The sequence below is a fragment of the Mus musculus genome, chromosome 2 (assembly GCF_000001635.26).
Source record: "Mus musculus strain C57BL/6J chromosome 2, GRCm38.p6 C57BL/6J".
Lineage (NCBI taxonomy): Eukaryota > Metazoa > Chordata > Mammalia > Rodentia > Muridae > Mus > Mus musculus.
The window spans coordinates 132,474,859-132,492,945 of record NC_000068.7 but is presented as its reverse complement, the minus strand read 5'-3'; the positions used below and the strand labels follow the sequence as shown (position 1 = coordinate 132,492,945).

Here is an 18,087-nt window from a genome sequence, read left to right as displayed (position 1 = left end):
TTTCTGCATCTTTGTCAAAACTCAGGTTACTATGGCTATACAGGTTTACATCTGGCTCCATTACTCTATTCTTCTGCTCTCCATGCCAGTGTCTGTGCCGGCTCCATGCTGCTTTTGCTACTATGGCTTTGTAGTACAGATCGAAAGCAGAAATGGTGGTACCGCAAACATTAGTTTCCCTCAGGGTCGCTTTATCTGGAGTTTTTGGTGCTTCTGTGTAGTTTGTTTGTTTGTTTGTTTTTGAGGTGTTTGGGCCTGGCAAAGAGGCTTTATTGGAGAACATAGGAGTTCGCATCAAGGCCCTTCTGCTAAAGATTGGAACAGTATTAACAATGCCTTAGGGTTGTTCTACATCTGTTGCTTAGCACACAGCCTATATCATCAGGGCAATGGATGACCTTCTGGCTGGTCACCTCAAGGGTGTGTAGCCCCTGGGCACAGACAGAGAGATGCATGTTAGCCACGGTCCCATAGACATCTCTGACAGATACTAGAAGACAGGGGAGGGGCATTCATGTCCTTGCCTCCTGCCATGCCACTCTCCATATGACATTTAGGATTCTTTCTTTTCTAGCTCTGTTGGGGTTTGATTTACAGTGACTGTGTCTGTAGATTGCTTTTGGCAAGGCGGACATTTTCACAGCGTCCATTCTTCTAATCCATGGTATGTTTTTTTTTTCTACCATCAAGTGTTTTCCATTTTTCTCTTGAGTATTTATAGAGTCTTTTACTTCCTCCGCTACACTTTTATCCCAAATGGGTTTTGTTTGGCTGGTTGATTTGTTTTGGTTTTGGTTTTGATTGGTTGAGATTGTGAATTGAATCTTTTTCCTTGAGTTCTTTCTCAGCATGTTTGTCCTGGGTATCTGAAAGGTCTGCTGAGTTTTGGGACATTAATGGATTGTGGGGTAGCAGAGTTTCCCCCAGTCTGGGTACCATCCCCAGAGCCTCCTACCCAGATAGATGAGGAGGATATTTTTGTCTTTCCTTTTGAGACCAAAGTCCTAACTATCTGTGGATTTGGATCTCAGTCCTCATCTCTGCTAGGCTGAGAGGTACGAGGGAGGGACAGGTGTCTTGACCATTGTCCCCAGGGAACATATCAGTCCCCAAAAGAGGACTGCTGAGGGCAACCATCTCAGAGGAAGGAAGAACCTGGCTGGCTGCAAGTGCTGACAACACAGAGACACCACAGAGGGGGACAGTGACACTGTGAGATGTGCAGCATGGAGGAGTTCCTTCTCTGTCCTGGGCAGTGTTTCCAGTTTATATGTAAATGCCTGCAGCCCTCTGACACAGATGGGCTGTGAGCCCCATTTCCACATGGGACCCCCTCTTCTTGCTCTCACATCTCATGTCCTAGCCTCATGCACACTCTTAGAATCTGCACTTTAAACAATTTTGATTCTCATAGTCCCCTTCTAACTACCCAGCTCCCAAGAGTTCACTCTGACATGGAGGGGGCCCAAGTGGATCCCAGAGCACTCCTTCACAAAACGCTTCCTGAAGGCTTGCCTGCCATATGCTCTTTCCTGTTGCACAGGGAAGAGTACAGTGGGTCTGTAGTCTTGTGTCTCTGTAGCTGCCTGTGTCTGACTATATCTCTATGGGTGTGTGTGCCTTTAAGATTGAACTTGAGCTCAGCACCAGTTGTCTCTCCTTTGAGGCCATGATGTAAAGGGGGAAAACTCTGCTAGTTGGCAATAGATGCTGAGCATAAGCCCCTGATGGTTCATGTCTCCTTTTTCAGAGGGACCAGGGTCCTCTGCTCTCTGACCGATCAGATCCCAGTACCTCCCCATCCACGTGCTTTGATCTCCTCTACACACTTCCTCCCCATCACAGCTTGTCTCTAACTACTCAAAATGAAAAAAAAAATGGGGAGGGGGGGGCAGGCTGCACAGAAACATCCATCCCTGGGATATGGCTGGAACCAGGAGGTGCTGGCATGCTGCAACCTTAGTGTGGTGTGTCACTCTTACCAGGCATGTTGGCTTCCCATCCAGGGGAGTCCCTCTACTAGAAGCTGCTTCATCCCCCAAGGTGCTGGGCACACCCACACGGTGTGTGTGCCTGGATGGCTTGAGCCTGTTGACCACTGGTCACCTTCCCGACTTCCACCTTTCCACCAACATTCCCCTGACTCACTAGTGCACCTCAGTCTGGAGTCCAGACTGACTCAAGAAGGGCCATCTTGTCCAGATTCGCAAGACAGTCTGGTTGGGGCTCTGACAGTTTAACTGATTCTGTTTCCAGGGAACCAACTGCTGGATGATTCTGATTGGCTCACCAGCTTGCCTGTCTGAAAGGCCTCTAAAGGCTGCAGCGCGAAGAGATAGGAAGCTGTGTGGTACATGCCTGATAGACTTGTCTCTGGACTTAGAGACCACGCAGCTCTTCTCTGCAAGATCCTGCCATATTCAAAGTCAGGGCCATCTCTAGAAGCTTCCTCATGTGGAACACCACATAAGCTACCATGTTCCACCTCTGTGTAAGCCACACACCAGAGATTACCTAGTCCTCAAAAATGACCAACTGAAGAGTTTTAAATATCGGGTATTACTCTTTGAGGACATGTTTTAGAAACTCAGGAATATGCTGGAATCTCATCGAACCTCATTACATTCATGCTCCAGGAACTCAAGGTGGCTTGAAGGCACATCAGGCAAGGGAAGGCATGGATGACCTGGAAATGTGACTGTCAGGAAGGGTGGGATCCAGGTGGTGCTCTGAGCTTCAGATGGAGTTTAGTCACCTTCCCTAAGCATTTACCCCACCACAGTAGCTGCTGTTAGCAACAGGCCTTTCTTCACGTGCATCTGAGACCTCCCAATAAGGCAATGACTGCATCTCAGCTCATGGCCCCACAGGCTGGCATGCTGTGAAGGGCAGGAGAGGGCTGTGTACCCATGGGCATGTGGGGAAGAGGAACCTTTGCTTGCTTCCCTGAAGGACATGGTATATACTACAGAGCTTACACTATGTCCCTTGAACTGGTGATCCTCCTATAAGCGTGTGCCACTGAACTTGGCCTCATTAGCTTTGATGTGCATGTTCCTAAAGTCTATCGAGTACCTTTGCAGGTGTTGTTTGGCCATTTTAATACTCTTTAGTGAAATATCCAGGGTTTTGCCTGGTTTTGAATAGAGATGTTGGGTTTTCCATTGTTGAGTTTGGGAATCTGGCTTCTCATACATTTTTTAAAAATCTAGTTCTGGTTATATGGATGGGCTTAAGTTTCTGAACACCCATTAAAGATGCATCTTTATGACTGATATGGACAATGTGTGTGTATAATATAATATATGTGAATCATATATGTAATATCTCAATAAAAGTTAAAATGCTACATTGTCAACAAGAACTAGGATGAAGAGAAACAAATACACAATTTCAAAAGGACAGAGCAATGAGGTAGGTTGTCATTGGGAAAAGTAGAGTGACATGGGCTTCCTTCTCTTGTGTGTAACTGTGTGTATGTGTTAGCTTGGGATAGACACATGTATAGATGCATGTAAGCATGTTACCTGTGTATATGGAAGCCTGAGATTGATGTTGGGACTCTGCTGATTTTCCATCTTATTCATTGATGCAGGGTTTCTTGAGTGAACCCAAATGCAGCCAGTGTGGCTAGTCAGCTCGCTTTAGGATCCCTTGTTTCCACCCTCAGAGAGCTGAATTTGCAGGTGAGCTCCCATGCCCACCCAGAATTTACCTGGGTCCTGGAGATCTAAATGCCAGTCTTCATACTTGTACATCAAGTGCTTCATCTACTGAGCTATCTCCCAGCTTCTGGCATGGGCTTTTAACTACACCCACCTTCCTTCCTTCCTTCCTTCCTTCCTTCCTTCCTTCCTTCCTTCCTTCCTTCCTCTCTCCCTCCCTCCCTCCTCCCTCCCTCCCTTCCTTTTTTCTTTCCTTCTCTTCCTCTTCTTTTTCTTCTTCTTCCCCCTTCCTCCTCCTCCTCCTCTTCTTCTTCTTGCCTTGTGAGAAAACCAACAGCCTGATTGTATGTGGCTGAGTAGAGAGGAATGAAGGGCATAGGTTAGAGAAAACATCGAACAAGTGGAAGGCTGGCTTTAGAACACAACCCAACTCTAGAGTGTGTGCCCCATAAGGAGGCGCTGTACTTCCCCGGGAACAGGTTCCTGCCACTTCCTGGGAGGCACTGAAGTGGGTGGAAGGAATGTCTATGCTTCTGCTCTGCAGTCTCAGAGGCAGGAAGCAAGGTATCACCCAGCAGTGGCACTGACTGAGGTAAGAAGGGCAAAGGTGTGGGGTAGTGTGAACTGGAAGACACAGATGGTGGGGGTACATGGTAGATCCCTCAAAGTCTCTTGGACTATGCTATGGGTTATTGCCAGCATTGATAAAGGTGATTTGCCAGATTCTGAATCTTCCAAAGGCAAAATCAAAGTGGTTCTCCTACTGAGTGTTGCCAGGACACAGGGAGTGAGTCTTTCAATGTATTGATCAGTTCCCTGGCTTCCTGCCAGTTTTCCAACTGAGGTGACCAGAGTGAAAGACTGTGAAGTGCAGGGTGGACAAAGTACTGAGGAGAGGAGGTGTGCACCCTCAGGAGATTGGAGGCTCAAATTCTCAGGTCTCCTTAGAGAACTCTTGGGGCTCAGGACCAACAAGTGTGAGAGTTTGTGTGCTGGGAGGGAGACAGGTGCAAGTGAAAGAAAGTCGCTTAACCGTGGAGGGCAGCTCACTCCGTTTTTCCTCCCCTCTCTTCCCTTGCACTCTCTCAATGGCCCTGTCATACAACAGCAGATCAGGTCACAGCATTTACAGGTTAGGAGCCTTCATGTCCAAGCCAAGCTAAAGCTAGCATGGCTACACAAATGGAGATGAGTGACAGGGGAGATGCATCACCAAAGAAACCCTCTTCTTCCCTTTGCTCTCGATTAATTTCTATGAAACAGCTGCTCTGGGAGGTCCTACAGCTGAGGGGTACGCCACATGCTCCCCACAAACACCGATGCTGATTTCTTGGTTATGACGACTGCAGAAACGTAAAGGCTGGTACTCTTCAGCAGTGCTTACAGATCTCTGATGGATGAAGACGGTTAACAGAAGTCTTGGCATCCACTTACACATCAGACCTGCACGTACTCTGCCTCAGCCCTTGAGTCAGACCCTGCTTAAGTACGTGAACACGACGTTTTTGGGAAACGTGTTGTGCAAGACTTTCCCACAGGATTAATTTGGTCTATTGCCCACTGCAACAAACACATTTCTTTCACTCTGTCTAGTGCTTTCTCATTAACATAAGCACCGATGGTCCTTCACAAGGCTCAGACCAAACTAGGACACAAGATGCTCACAGAAGATGGTGGTAGCAACTGGAAGCATCTGGCAATTCCCGGATTAAGCTGCCATTCATATGGCTGCAAGTCTTAAGATCTTAGAAGAAAAAAACCACAAAGTGTGTGTGTGTGTGTGTGTGTGTGTGTGTGTGTGTGTGCGCGCGCGTGTGCGCGCGCGCTGGGTACATGCCGTGGCATGCATGTGGAGGTCAGAAGACAACTTTGAGTCAGTTCTCGCCTACCATATGGGTTCTCAGGATCAAACTCAAGTCATCAAACTTGGCAACAAGTGCCTTTATCCAAAGAGCCAACCCAACGGCCTGAGAAAACATTTTTTTGAAGCCATGCCTATGACCAATTGACAATCACCAAAGTTTTAGCCTCTTCCCCCAAATCACAGCCCTTCTGTTGAGCATAGCACAGCCACCTTTTTGGTTAGAGCTAATTCCTTTAAGCTTGCTTTATTTATTTATTTATTTATTTATTTATTTATTTTTAAAGATAAGGTGTAGCTCTGGCTGGCCTGGAACTCACAGAGATCCTTCTGTCTCTGCTCCCAAGGGCTGGGATTAAAGGTGTGTAGCACCATGCCTGATCTTTAAGTATATTAGCTGAAGCTCTTCCTCCAGAAAATTAATCGTTCATTCACCTATGTGTGCAACGGTGGCTTGGTTTCCATGGCACCGTTGTATACAACCACCTGCTATCAAGAGGGAGTCATTTCAGAGCAGAGGTTTTGAGGGATCTGCAGTCATGGAAATAAGTTCTCTGGCATGACCAAAGATGAGCATGGCTTTAAAAAGTCAAAAGTCAAAACCACAGGAGGGAAGAAGAGATCTAAGATATTGGGAAGGTTATTTATATGAGTATCCAAACAGCCAGACAGGAATAGTACCAAGGAGAATATTGAGAATAGAGATGTCCCCTCAAAATATGACACTCCAGGGGTAGGTGATGGCCATGTAGGTTTGGTTTGATATATTCTGCTGTGGATTTCACACAATATTTCCTGCATGCTCTTGTGTTGAACAGTTTATCTTCACTTGCTGATGCCATTTGAGATGTGATTGGAAACTTCAGTAGATGGGACCTAAGGTCACAGGGGGCTTCTGAAAGATGTACCTGCTTCCTGGTCACCATGAGGTAAACAGCCTGCTCTTCCACAAGCTTCCACTACCACAACGTTCTCCATAAGATGGAGTCCAGAAACACAGGCTCCCTAGTGCCTAGAGATGTGACCCAGTGGTAGTGTCTGGCTTGCATAAACAAGGCCCCAGGTTTACTACCTTGCACTGAAAAAAAAATCACTATTTTGCTGAAGTTTTTGTCACAGATATGAAAATCCTGACTAACACACATTGAGACCATACAATATACAAAGTTGGAGGTTTTAGCAACAAGGTAGAAAAAATATTTCTGGGGGTTGGTTATGCACACCTAATCCTAGTATTTGGAAAGCACAAGCAGGAGGCTTGTCAAGAGTTCAAGGTTAGTCTGGACTTTGTGTGGGTCCCGTGCCAGCCTGGGCTAAAAGTAAGACACTATATATCACAAAACACTTGATGAGTCCTTGGATGTGGCCTAGGTTCCCACCTAAGCAATAAAGATCCAATTGATGTTGAGTTTAACCACATCTGTTGCATGCTGGTTGGTGCAGGGGGTCTTGTAGCTGATTAACTGAGTGGTAACCAGCTGAGCAGCTGACTAAGGCGTTAAGTTACGGTCTGTTTCTCACCTCCAATTTTCTAAAACGTCTGATCGCATTGCTGTCTAAAGTTCTTAGAACTTGTGCTGATTCTGAGAACTGCCAGATTTGAGATCCTGTTTTTGCTTTATTTTGTTTTTCTTTGCTCAGACAAATGTCCTAAATTAATTGGTCCAGGGAACATCCAAAAGTAGCAATGGGAAGCAAAAAGATGCATCCCTGCAGTTTTAGTCCCTGGGATGCTAATGAGGGATGGGGAAGGCAAAGGAGTCACCACTAGAGGGCAGCAGAAGACGAAGGTGCCCCCAGAGTCAGGTTCTCAAAGGAGCCAGAGGATGAAATAAACTCAGATCATCTCTGGATTACAATGGTTCCATAGATACCTTTGGAAAACTGTATGTTGAAAATAATATTTAAAAGCAATACACATTTAAAAACCATACTTTGATAGGGGATGCATTAGTTACTGAGGGAGGACTTATTTTGGCTTCATAGCTTCATGGCATCACTAGTAGGAAGACGTGGTTGGAGCAGCTTGCTTCTCAGCTGAGGAAGCCTGTGGCTGGGCTCTTGACATCTCAGCAGATCTGCAGGCGAAGATCTAGACTGAACTGGAGGTAAGATAGCCTTCCCTGGATGTTAGCATCAGCGAGACAGGTCCTACATCCTAAAGGTCCCACAGCCTCTCAAAATGGTGCTATCAGCTAGAGACCAAGTGTTCAAACACATGAGCCTGTGGAGGACACTCTATACTCAAACCAAAACAGGGGTCATACTAGGATGGCAGATTAGTAGCAGCCTTTGTATGATTGTGTGGTACAGAGGTTGATAGAAATCAGAGAGACAACGGACAGAGTCTATACCAAAAACAGAAAGAGAGGAAAGGATCTGATAGCACAAGCGAGATCACAGGAGAATCAAAGACTTCCATAGTATAAGCCAGGGCTACTCTGACTCAAAAGAGTCCGTCCTAGCCCAGGATACAACCACAGTCCCAAGAAGCTTTAAAGCCTGTTGGGGGGCTGTGCTGTGTAATACTGCATTGGTTAAGTTTCTGCTGCTGTGATGAAACACCATGAGCAAGGTAACTTTTAGAAGAAAGAGTTTATTTAGGCTCACAGTCTGAGAGGGTTATAGTAGAGTCCATAATAGCAGTGATGCATGACAAGTCACAAGCATGATGGCCAGAACAGGATGCTGACAACTGACACCTTGAACTGCAAGTGCTAAGCAAAGAGTGAACAGGAAATAGAGTGAGGCTCTGAGCTCTCCAAGCCCACCCCAGGATACCAACTTCCTCCAGCAAGGCTGTGTTCCCAAAACTTCCCCAAGCGGTTCCCCACCAACTGGGGAGCAAACACTCAAATGCCTGAGCCTATAAGCACATTTCTCATCCAAACTGCCACGTATTCCAAAACCTGGAAACAGAAAAGAAATGGACAGATTTCTAGACACACATATGACCTTCCACATTGAGAAGGTATGAACCACATAGATCTATAGTGAACAATGAAATTAAGGCAGTAACATGCCACTCAACAAACAGGAGCTCAGGCTGGATTCATTCACAGCCGACTTCTACTAATCCCTAAATAAGGACTAATAGCAATGTTCTCCAAGCTATTTCATGAAATACAAAGGGACACTCCAAGCTCAGCCTATGTGGCCAGTATTACCCCGAGACTAAAGCTGGATAAAGACAAAAACTATAGATCGTCTTTTCCTGATAAACACAGATACACTCTCAGTAAAGTGCTGGCAAACTGAATTCAACAGCACATAGAAAGTGTGACTCACCATGAACAGGATATTCTTATTCCAGGGGAACAAGGATGTTTCAGCACATGCGGTGTAATAATGTGATGGTTTGAATACATTTGGCCCCCATAGATTCACATATTTGAATGCTTGGCCATCCTGAGTGGCACTATTAGGAGGTGTGGCCTTATTGGAAGAGGTATAGCCTTCTTAGAGGAGGCATGTCACTATGAAGGTGGGCTTTGAGGTCTCCTGTGCTCAGGCTCCACACTGTGCCAAAAAATAGTCTCCCGCTGGCTGCCTTTGTATCATGATGTAGGACTCTCGGCTCCTCCAGCACCGTGTCTGCCTGGATGCTGCCCTGCCTCCCACCATGATAACAAAGGATTGAACCTCTGAAACACTAAGGCAGCCCCAATTAAATGTTTGTCTTTACAAGAGTTGCCTTGGTCATGGTGTCTCTTCACAGCAATAAAACCCAAACCAAGAAAAATAGCATTTCAATATAGAGGTAGGCTCAGAAATCACATGATCATCACAATTGATCAGAAAGGATTTTAACAAAGTTCAAATCTTTTCATGACAAAAATCCTCTGTTAAAGCTAGGAGTAGAAGGAACATGTCGTAACATAATGAAAGATGGGCAAACCAAATGTATAGCCTACATTATACCAAGTGTAGAAGGCACTGAGAGCATCTCCCCTAAAGCCAGGACTCTCACTTCTCTTTCAGCATCATGACTGAATGCTTAGCAAGAGAAAGACATAGAAAGGAAGCAAGTGAGAAAGGAAGAAAAGAAATCATCTTTATCAACACTCTACCAGAAGTCTTGGTGGTCTGAGAAGACTATACAGCCACGGCCACTGCCCAGAAAGCTGCCAAGATGTGGGAATCCCCAGTGAGCAGAGACAGGGACAGAGGCACATGGTAGCCTCTGCTCATCTGCCTGTCCTGACCTCCCCGACTCAGCCCTAAAGAATGTCAGCCACGTCCAAGGAAACTCTTCCTCATTGTCTCTACTACAGGATCCACGAGCATCCTCTAAAACCAAGGTCAAGGAATAGGTCAAGATCATTGTCGGGGTCTGGAATTAGTTCTGGGTGACCTGAAGGGTGTGGTCAAGGAACTTAAAGAGGTAGTTAACCAGACTGATACCCTGATCTCTGACCCACAGAGCTTCAAAGATGAATGAGAGCTCCAAACCAGACATGCTGAACAGTCCCTCCATCTTCATGATGACCTCCAGCACAGAGCTCAAAGAACAGGTCAATTCCCCACTTCTCAAACTTCCAGCACTCCTCTGCTACTCCCCTGATTCTGAGAAAGCCAAACGCTCCATCACTCCTCCAAGGTAGTTTGGGTGCGTCCTTCCCCTGCACCCAAACTACTGAAGGCCTCGAGGAAGTCAGCCCGCGACGTGGACCATGTTTAAAAAAGTTTTTCTCTATATTATAAACATAAACCAATAGGGAAAGAGCACTTTGAACTCCATCAATACATCCCACATTCACCAAAATGGCATACAAATCACCTGGTAAGTACACAGTGTGCTGCTTCTCTCCCAGGTTGCATGCGGTTTTCAATGTTCCGTTATCAGAAACTGCAGAACCGTGAGAAAGTCTGGGTGTGCAACTTACAACTGACCTGTGACAAACTGAACCCTTAGGATTTCAAGAATTTGGATTTATTTATTGTAAGATATGGGCTCTCAAATATTTGATTTTGTTAATAAGGCCAAAAACAGTTCACTTCACTCGTGAATGAATAAATCCATCTATGCATTGGTGAATTCTCTTTGGCCTAATGCTTTTTAATAATTTTAATACCAAAGGATTATTTCATTCAAGGCATCTTTTAATGGTTTTTTAATTATTAGATGCTGAGGATGATAACAAATGATGTATCATGTCAAACTGTATGTTTCATAAAATATTTTGAGCTTTGAAAAGATCATTTCAATAAATCATGGTAAATAATGAGAAAATGGATCTTGCTGGAGACCAAAATGAAGTAGAGGTTCATTATGTAGGAATGGAGGTAGGACACAAGTCCCAAGAATTTGGACAAGATCACAGAGAGTGGATATCAGAATTAAATTAACTATCATAATCCAAGTGACAGATCCATATTTGCACATTATACACCTTCATCATGGTATTTCTAGAACCATCTGTCAAAAGCCTTGCATGTTGTCAAACATTCTCACAGGACATACTTTAAATAAGCATACTGAAAATTACACAAAACGCAAATATGCTTTGCCTCCTACCTGTGAGGCAGGCTCTGAGTGTCCTGTAAGGGCCCAGGCATTTGTGGTCAGAAGATATGGTAGAGAGTGTGGTGTGGTCAGAGGGTGTGGTCAGAAGATATGGTAGAGTGTGTGGTGTGGTCAGAGGGTGTGGTCAGAATATATGGTACAGTGTGTGGTGTGGTCAGAAGATATAATAGAGAGTGTGGTGTGGTCAGAGGGTGTGGTCAGAAGATATGATAGAGAGTGTGGTGTGGTCAGAAGTGATCTTTACCTTTTTTTTTCCTGAGTTGAAGAGTTCTTTGCTGTCGTCGTTATTTGCTGTCCCATAAAAGAGTCTTCTTTTACTGCCAAATAAAAACTGCTCTCTTCAGTACCATTTACCAACTTAAGAAACTTACCCCAGCAGCACTGACTGGGTTTATACAATATTTTGCCTTGTAGCTAAAACTCAAGTTTTCTCCCCTACAATCACTGTGAGAAAAGTGCCCTGAGGGAAAATGTGGTCTATTAGTGGTAACAGTGATCTCGTGTTTGTGGAAATTAGTTTATTGTGTAATTCAAAGAGTGCAGTGACCTCAAATAACTGCCTTTTGATTTAAAACTTTGATTTTTTTTTCTGCTTCAGAGAGGTAGTCTTGTAATTTAGAACACTGTGTTTAAGCAGCTTTCTACTAAAATCTGGCCATGTATTTTGGACAGAATATTAAAAGAAAATAGAATCTTTAAAAATGAATGATCAGATAAGCGAGGACTAAAGAATGCCATATTAATTTTTCTAAAGGAAAGAAATGCCTTAGATGTGGCATATACTCTCAGCATAGTAAAAGAATACAAAATAATAAAAAAATTAGTAGTTTTTAAAAATACGCCAATAATAAGGTTGCTGTGTAGAAAAATCTCATTTATAGTCTCCTCAAAGAAGTATAATAGGTAGGAATGAACTCAAGCAAGGAGGTGAGGAGCCTTTAAATGAAAACTTTAAGATATGCCAGGAAAATAGAATTGAAGACCCAGAAATGAACCCACACACCTATGGTCACTTGATCTTCGACAAGGGAGCTAAAACCATCCAGTGGAAGAAAGACAGCATTTTCAACAATTGGTGCTGGCACAACTGGTTGTTATCGTGTAGAAGAGTGCGAATCGATCCATACTTATCTCCTTGTACTAAGATCAAATCTAAGTGGATCAAGGAACTCCACATAAAACCAGAGACACTGAAACTTATAGAGGAGAAAGTGGGGAAAAGCCTTGAAGATATGGGCACAGGGGAAAAATTCCTGAGCAGAACAGCAATGGCTTGTACTGTAAGATCGAGAATTGACAATGGGACCTAATGAAACTCCAAAGTTTCTGCAAGGCAAAAGACACCGTCAATAAGACAAAAAGACCACCAACAGATTGGGAAAGGATCTTTACCTATCCTAAATCAGATAGGGGACTAATATCCGACGTATATAAAGAACTCAAGAAGGTGGACTTCAGAAAATCAAATAACCCCATTAAAAAATGGGGCTCAGAACTGAACAAAGAATTCTCACCTGAGGAATACCGAATGGCAGAGAAGCACCTGAAAAAATGTTCAACATCCTTAATCATCAGGGAAATGCAAATCAAAACAACCCTGAGATTCCACCTCACACCAGTCAGAATGGCAAAGATCAAAAATTCAGGTGACAGCAGATGCTGGCGTGGATGTGGAGAAAGAGGAACACTCCTCCATTGTTGGTGGGATTGCAGGCTTGTACAACCACTCTGGAAATCAGTCTGGCGGTTCCTCAGAAAATTGGACATAGTACTACCGGAGGATCCAGCAATACCTCTCCTGGGCATATATCCAGAAGATGCCCCAACTGGTAAGAAGGACACATGCTCCACTATGTTCATAGCAGCCTTATTTATAATAGCCAGAAGCTGGAAAGAACCCAGATGCCCCTCAACAGAGGAATGGATACAGAAAATCTGGTACATCTACACAATGGAGTACTACTCAGCTATTAAAAAGAATGAATTTATGAAATTCCTAGCCAAATGGATGGACCTGGGGGGCATCATCCTGAGTGAGGTAACACATTCACAAAGGAACTCACACAATATGTACTCACTGATAAGTGGATATTAGCCCCAAACCTAGGATACCCAAGATATAAGATACAATTTGCTAAACACATGAAACTCAAGAAGAATGAAGACTGAAGTGTGGACACTATGCCCCTCCTTAGAATTGGGAACAAAACACCCATGGAAGGAGTTACAGAGACAAAGTTTGGAGCTGAGATGAAAGGATGGACCATGTAGAGACTGCCATATCCAGGGATCCACCCCATAATCAGCATCCAAATGCTGACACCATTGCATACACTAGCAAGATTTTATTGAAAGGACCCAGATGTAGCTGTCTCTTGTGAGACTATGCCGGGGCCTAGCAAACACAGAAGTGGATGCTCACAGTCAGCTAATGGATGGATCACAGGGCTCCCAATGGAGGAGCTAGAGAAAGTACCCAAGGAGCTAAAGGGATCTGCAACCCTATAGGTGGAACAACATTATGAACTAACCAGTACCCCGGAGCTCTTGACTCTAGCTGCATATGTATCAAAAGATGGCCTAGTCGGCCATCACTGGAAAGAGAGGCCCATTGGACACGCAAACTTTATATGCCCCAGTACAGGGGAACGCCAGGGCCAAAAAGGGGGAGTGGGTGGGTAGGGGAGTGGGGGTGGGTGGGTATGGAGGACTTTTGGTATAGCATTGGAAATGTAAATGAGCTAAATACCTAATAAAAAATGGAAAAAAAAAGATATGCCAGGAAGACATTGAAAAACATACAAGAAGATGGAAGATGTTCATTGATTAGTAGAATTAATATAACAATAGTTGTACCACCTGCAAGCAGTCTCCAGGTTCATGCAACCCAAATACAAATGTGAATAGTATTGTGCCGGATAGTTATATGTCAACTGGACACAAGCTAAAATCATCTGAGAGAATGGAACCGCAATTAAGAAAATGCCTCCATGAGACTGGGCTGTATGAAAGCCCGTAGGAAACTCTCTTAATTAGTGGTCCACAGAGGAGGGGCCAGCCCACTGTGGGTGGAGCCATTCCTAGGCTGGTAGGGGTGCTGGGTTCTATAAGAAAGCAGGCTGAGCAAGCCATGTGGAACAAGCCACTAAGCAGCACTCCTCCATGGCCTCTGCATCACTTCCTGCCTCCAGGTTCCTGTCCTGTCCTGACTTGCTGTGATGATGATATGGAAGAGTAAGCCAAATAAACCCTCTCCTCCCCAACTTAGGGTGTTTCATCACAGCAATAGTAACCCTTACTAAGACACTATTCTTCACTAAAATACCAACCCAAAAAACTTTATATGGAAACACAAAAGGCTCAAACACCAGAGCAATCCCAGGTGAAAGAGCTGCACTACAGGTACCTAAATGCCTGGTTTCAAACTATCATCCCAAGCTACACTAATAAAACATCACAGCACTAGCACAAAATGGGCCCAAAGCATGAAAGGAACAGAATAGAGGACCCAGAATTAAACCCACATAGACATGGCTACCCAATATCTAACAAAGGTATCAAGACATATCAGAAAAAGTCCATTGAACGAATGCAGCAAGACTGAGTAGAGACCTGACGAGTGACATTAGATTTACATCCCTAATCCCACAAACATCAACTCAAAATGGGTTAGAGAGCTTAATCTAGAAACCGAAATGCTGAAACACTAGAAGAAAACACTTCAAGATGTAGGCATTGCACAAATTTCCCATCAGGACTCCAACAGCACAGGAATGTGCCCTCCCTCACCCCAAGAAGGAAAGATTGAAAATCTTCTGCACTGCAAAGAAACCAGCATGAGCAGGATGGGAGAAAATGATCATCACGTATACTGCAGATAGGGTATGACTACACGACTCTATAAAGAGCTGCGACAACCCAAACAAGAAGTGACCAGCCTGTCCTCACCTGAGTTGAAATGCAAATGGACAATAAATATTTTCATAAGTGGTCAACATTGTTAACCCTGAGGAAAATGCAAATTAAAACTACTTTGTGACTCTAAGTGGAGGTGCACACCTTTAATCCCAGCGCTCAGGTAGATCTCTGAGTTCAAGGCTAGCTTGGTCTACAAAGCCAGTTTCAGATTAGCCAGGGGTATAGAGTGAGACCCTATTTTGAAACAAAACAAAACCTCACCACAGTCAGGAGGACATCAACAAGAGAACAAAGAACAATAAATGCTGGTGAGGATGTGGGGAAAGAGAAACCACTACTCACTGCCAGTGGCAGTCCCAAGTCCCAACCAGCATAGCTGTTGTTGAAGTCAGCATAGACATTTCTCAGAGGGTCACAAATAGAACTATTCAGAGATGAATAGGTAAAAAATGTGGCATGCACACACAATGGACTTTTATTCTGCCATAAAAAATGATGGAATTATGTCACTTGCTGGACAGTAGATGAACTGGAGATTATTATGTCAAGGAAAATGAGTCAAAGAATCCAATATCACATGTTTTCTCAGATCTGTGGAATCTGTGTGTTTGTGGGGGTGGGAGAGAGGGAGAGGGAGAGGGGGAGAGAGGGAGAGAGAGAGAGAGGGAGGAGAGAGGGAGAGAGGGAGAGAGGGAGAGAGGGAGAGAGAGAGAGAGGGAGGAGAGAGGGAGAGAGGAAACAATAGAAGATCAGAGGAGAAAAGAGAGCCAGATGTTGCATATTCTTTGTCCTTTGCAGAATGGTGTGGAGGTGGGCGGGTTAGGCATGGAGGAACACACCTATAATTTCAGCACTCAGGATCTGTGGTAAGAGAATTACTACAAGTTAGATACTGGCCTGGGCTACAGATGAGGCCCTGTTATAAAAATAAAATAAAATAAAATAAAATAAAATAAAATAAAATAAAATAAAATAAAGCCAAAAGGCAGACTAATGGATTTTGTCCTGTTTCTGGGTAGTGACGTTCAGTACTCTAGTGTGACATATGTATCACTAAGACAGGAGGCTTACTGCATTAGGTGTATAAATGCACTTTGATTGTGGGCTATAAGGGAGGTTAAAGCATTTAAGAATCCTTAGTAAAGTAGGTTTGAAAAATCTAAGCCTATACCTTCCATTGCTTTTAGTTATGAGAATAAAGCAATGTAGAGTCAGAGTTCCAGAGAGACTACTCTGAGGTCCTGGAGAACACTAAGTTTCTGCCAAACTCAGCCTGGGCATCTAGAAACCACCTGAAAGGCAGAGCTGCTTGGGTGGCATGGCTGTCAGATGGATTGGAGTGGGAAGGGTGCAGGGCTTGCTGGGATGCTCAACAGGTAAATCCCTTAGTGCATAAGCCTGGTGAGCTGTGTTCAGCTTCAGGAACCTGTGTAAAGGTGAAAGGGGAGGACCCACTTCACAAGTTATCCTGATTGCTAAGTGTGCACCGTCTCAGAGGGCAGATGTGGCGTTTGATGGCCTTATTCCTGGGTAAGCCAAGATGAAAAAAGTATGTCAGAGGTCTATTATTGGGTAAAATGGGAGATGGAATCAAAGAACTCAGTGCAAATGTCCCAAGTTCAAAGCTGACCCTGGCATCACCAGTTTCTGAGAGTGTAGCATTGAGAAAGTCATTCTTGCCCCTCTATAGAAGGCCAGGTTTAAGTTCCAGCCGATCCTAGAATGTTCTAGAATGCTGTCCTAGAATCACTGCACACAGCTCACCTGGGCTCTGGCTATATAAAGTAGTCTACCATGGAAGCCTGTAGTCATGAAAACCACCACAGCCTGCAGGAGGAACTGCTGATACCTTAGTTCCCCACATTCTTCCATGTACCGCCAGAGGAGTGAGAAACCTCAAGAAACAGACAAGCCAAGTATCATTCGGAAGTAGGCAAAAATGGGCAGAGTCATATCAAGTACAAACACCGTATGTGTGCTGTATGGCTCACCCTGTGCATGACAGGAAAGCAGCACACACCCAAAGGAGGTGTCATTCAGGGTGGAGACAGGCTTGCTGGGGAGACAAAGAAGGAGGATGCCCAACTGTTTCTGTGACTTTTCATAGGACAGCCACAGTTGGACTTCATTCATGTGTGGCAACATGCAACCAAGTTCCCCATGCTGATTGGTTCCTGAGTTATTTTCTGTAATCTCTGTGTTTGACCCATCATTTAATTGAAAAGAAAAGCCAGGCTTTTTCAGCACTAGTTTTGTCTATGGTAATTCATCTCTTCCTCCTTCCTCCTTCCTCCTTCCTCCTTCCTTCCTCCTTCCTCCTTCCTTCCTTCCTTCCTTCCTTCCTTCCTTCCTTCCTTCCTTCCTTCCTTCCTTCCTTCCTTTCCTCTTCTTTATCCACCCTTCCTCCTCTTTGCTTTTGATGCTACTGATGTCGCTAATAATTGAAGCCCCGGGCTCGTATCTCAACAATAACCCTTTCTGCCAAGTTGCATCTTTTTGTTGTTTTTAAGATGTTTTCTTAAATGTTGCCTAATTTGATGCAAGTTATAACACAAGTTATGACTCCAAGGGGTAGACAGGATGAGCTTCTCCCACAGAGGAGAAAACATAGCCCCGCCCACCCCAGAACTGTCCTCTCTCCCCTTAAGAAGTGCCCTACACATATGGAGGACATTTAAATGAGAGAGAGAGAGAGAGAGAGGGAGAGAGAGAGAAAGAAAGAAAGAAAGAAAGAAAGAAAGAAAGAAAGAAAGAAAGAAAGAAAGAAGGAAAAGAAGGAAAAGAAGGAAAAGAAGGAAAAGAAAGAAGAAAGACCTGGACTGCGGCAGCCAGAAAAATAACTACACTTCTCAGAGCCTCAGTTGAGGGAAGTCTTTCAAAGTAATAGACATTGAACTTTGTGAAAAACAACCCCTGTGGTCACTGCCATTGGAATGTCAATCAATATTTATATGGTTTCCCATGGTGAGTCAAGGGCTCTTTCCATAGAAGACACAGAGCTTTGATTTTCAAGGTTTAAATAATGGACGCGGAGACACCGCCAGAGAGGCACTTATTAAATATCAGTACAGAGTCAACTTTGAGAAAGAGAAGAGAGGCGCACTGTTCCCTCGATG

General features: G+C 44.3%; 2 long non-coding RNA genes across 2 annotated transcripts in view; one reads left to right on the top strand and one right to left on the bottom strand.

Annotated features, from left to right (window-relative positions):
• 1700026D11Rik (RIKEN cDNA 1700026D11 gene) overlaps positions 1-2,218 on the bottom strand; it is a 33,330-nt gene extending 31,112 nt beyond the window's left edge. The window contains exon 1 of the long non-coding RNA NR_028286.1: positions 1,983-2,218. This is a non-coding gene — a long non-coding RNA (RIKEN cDNA 1700026D11 gene). The remainder of the gene's footprint in view (positions 1-1,982) is intronic.
• Positions 2,219-6,344: 4,126 nt separating this feature from the next.
• On the top strand, positions 6,345-10,564 carry Gm14095. Its single transcript, XR_866754.2, has 3 exons — positions 6,345-6,455; positions 7,513-7,634; positions 9,508-10,564. It is a non-coding gene; the product is annotated as a predicted gene 14095 (long non-coding RNA).
• Positions 10,565-18,087: the final 7,523 nt, after the last annotated feature.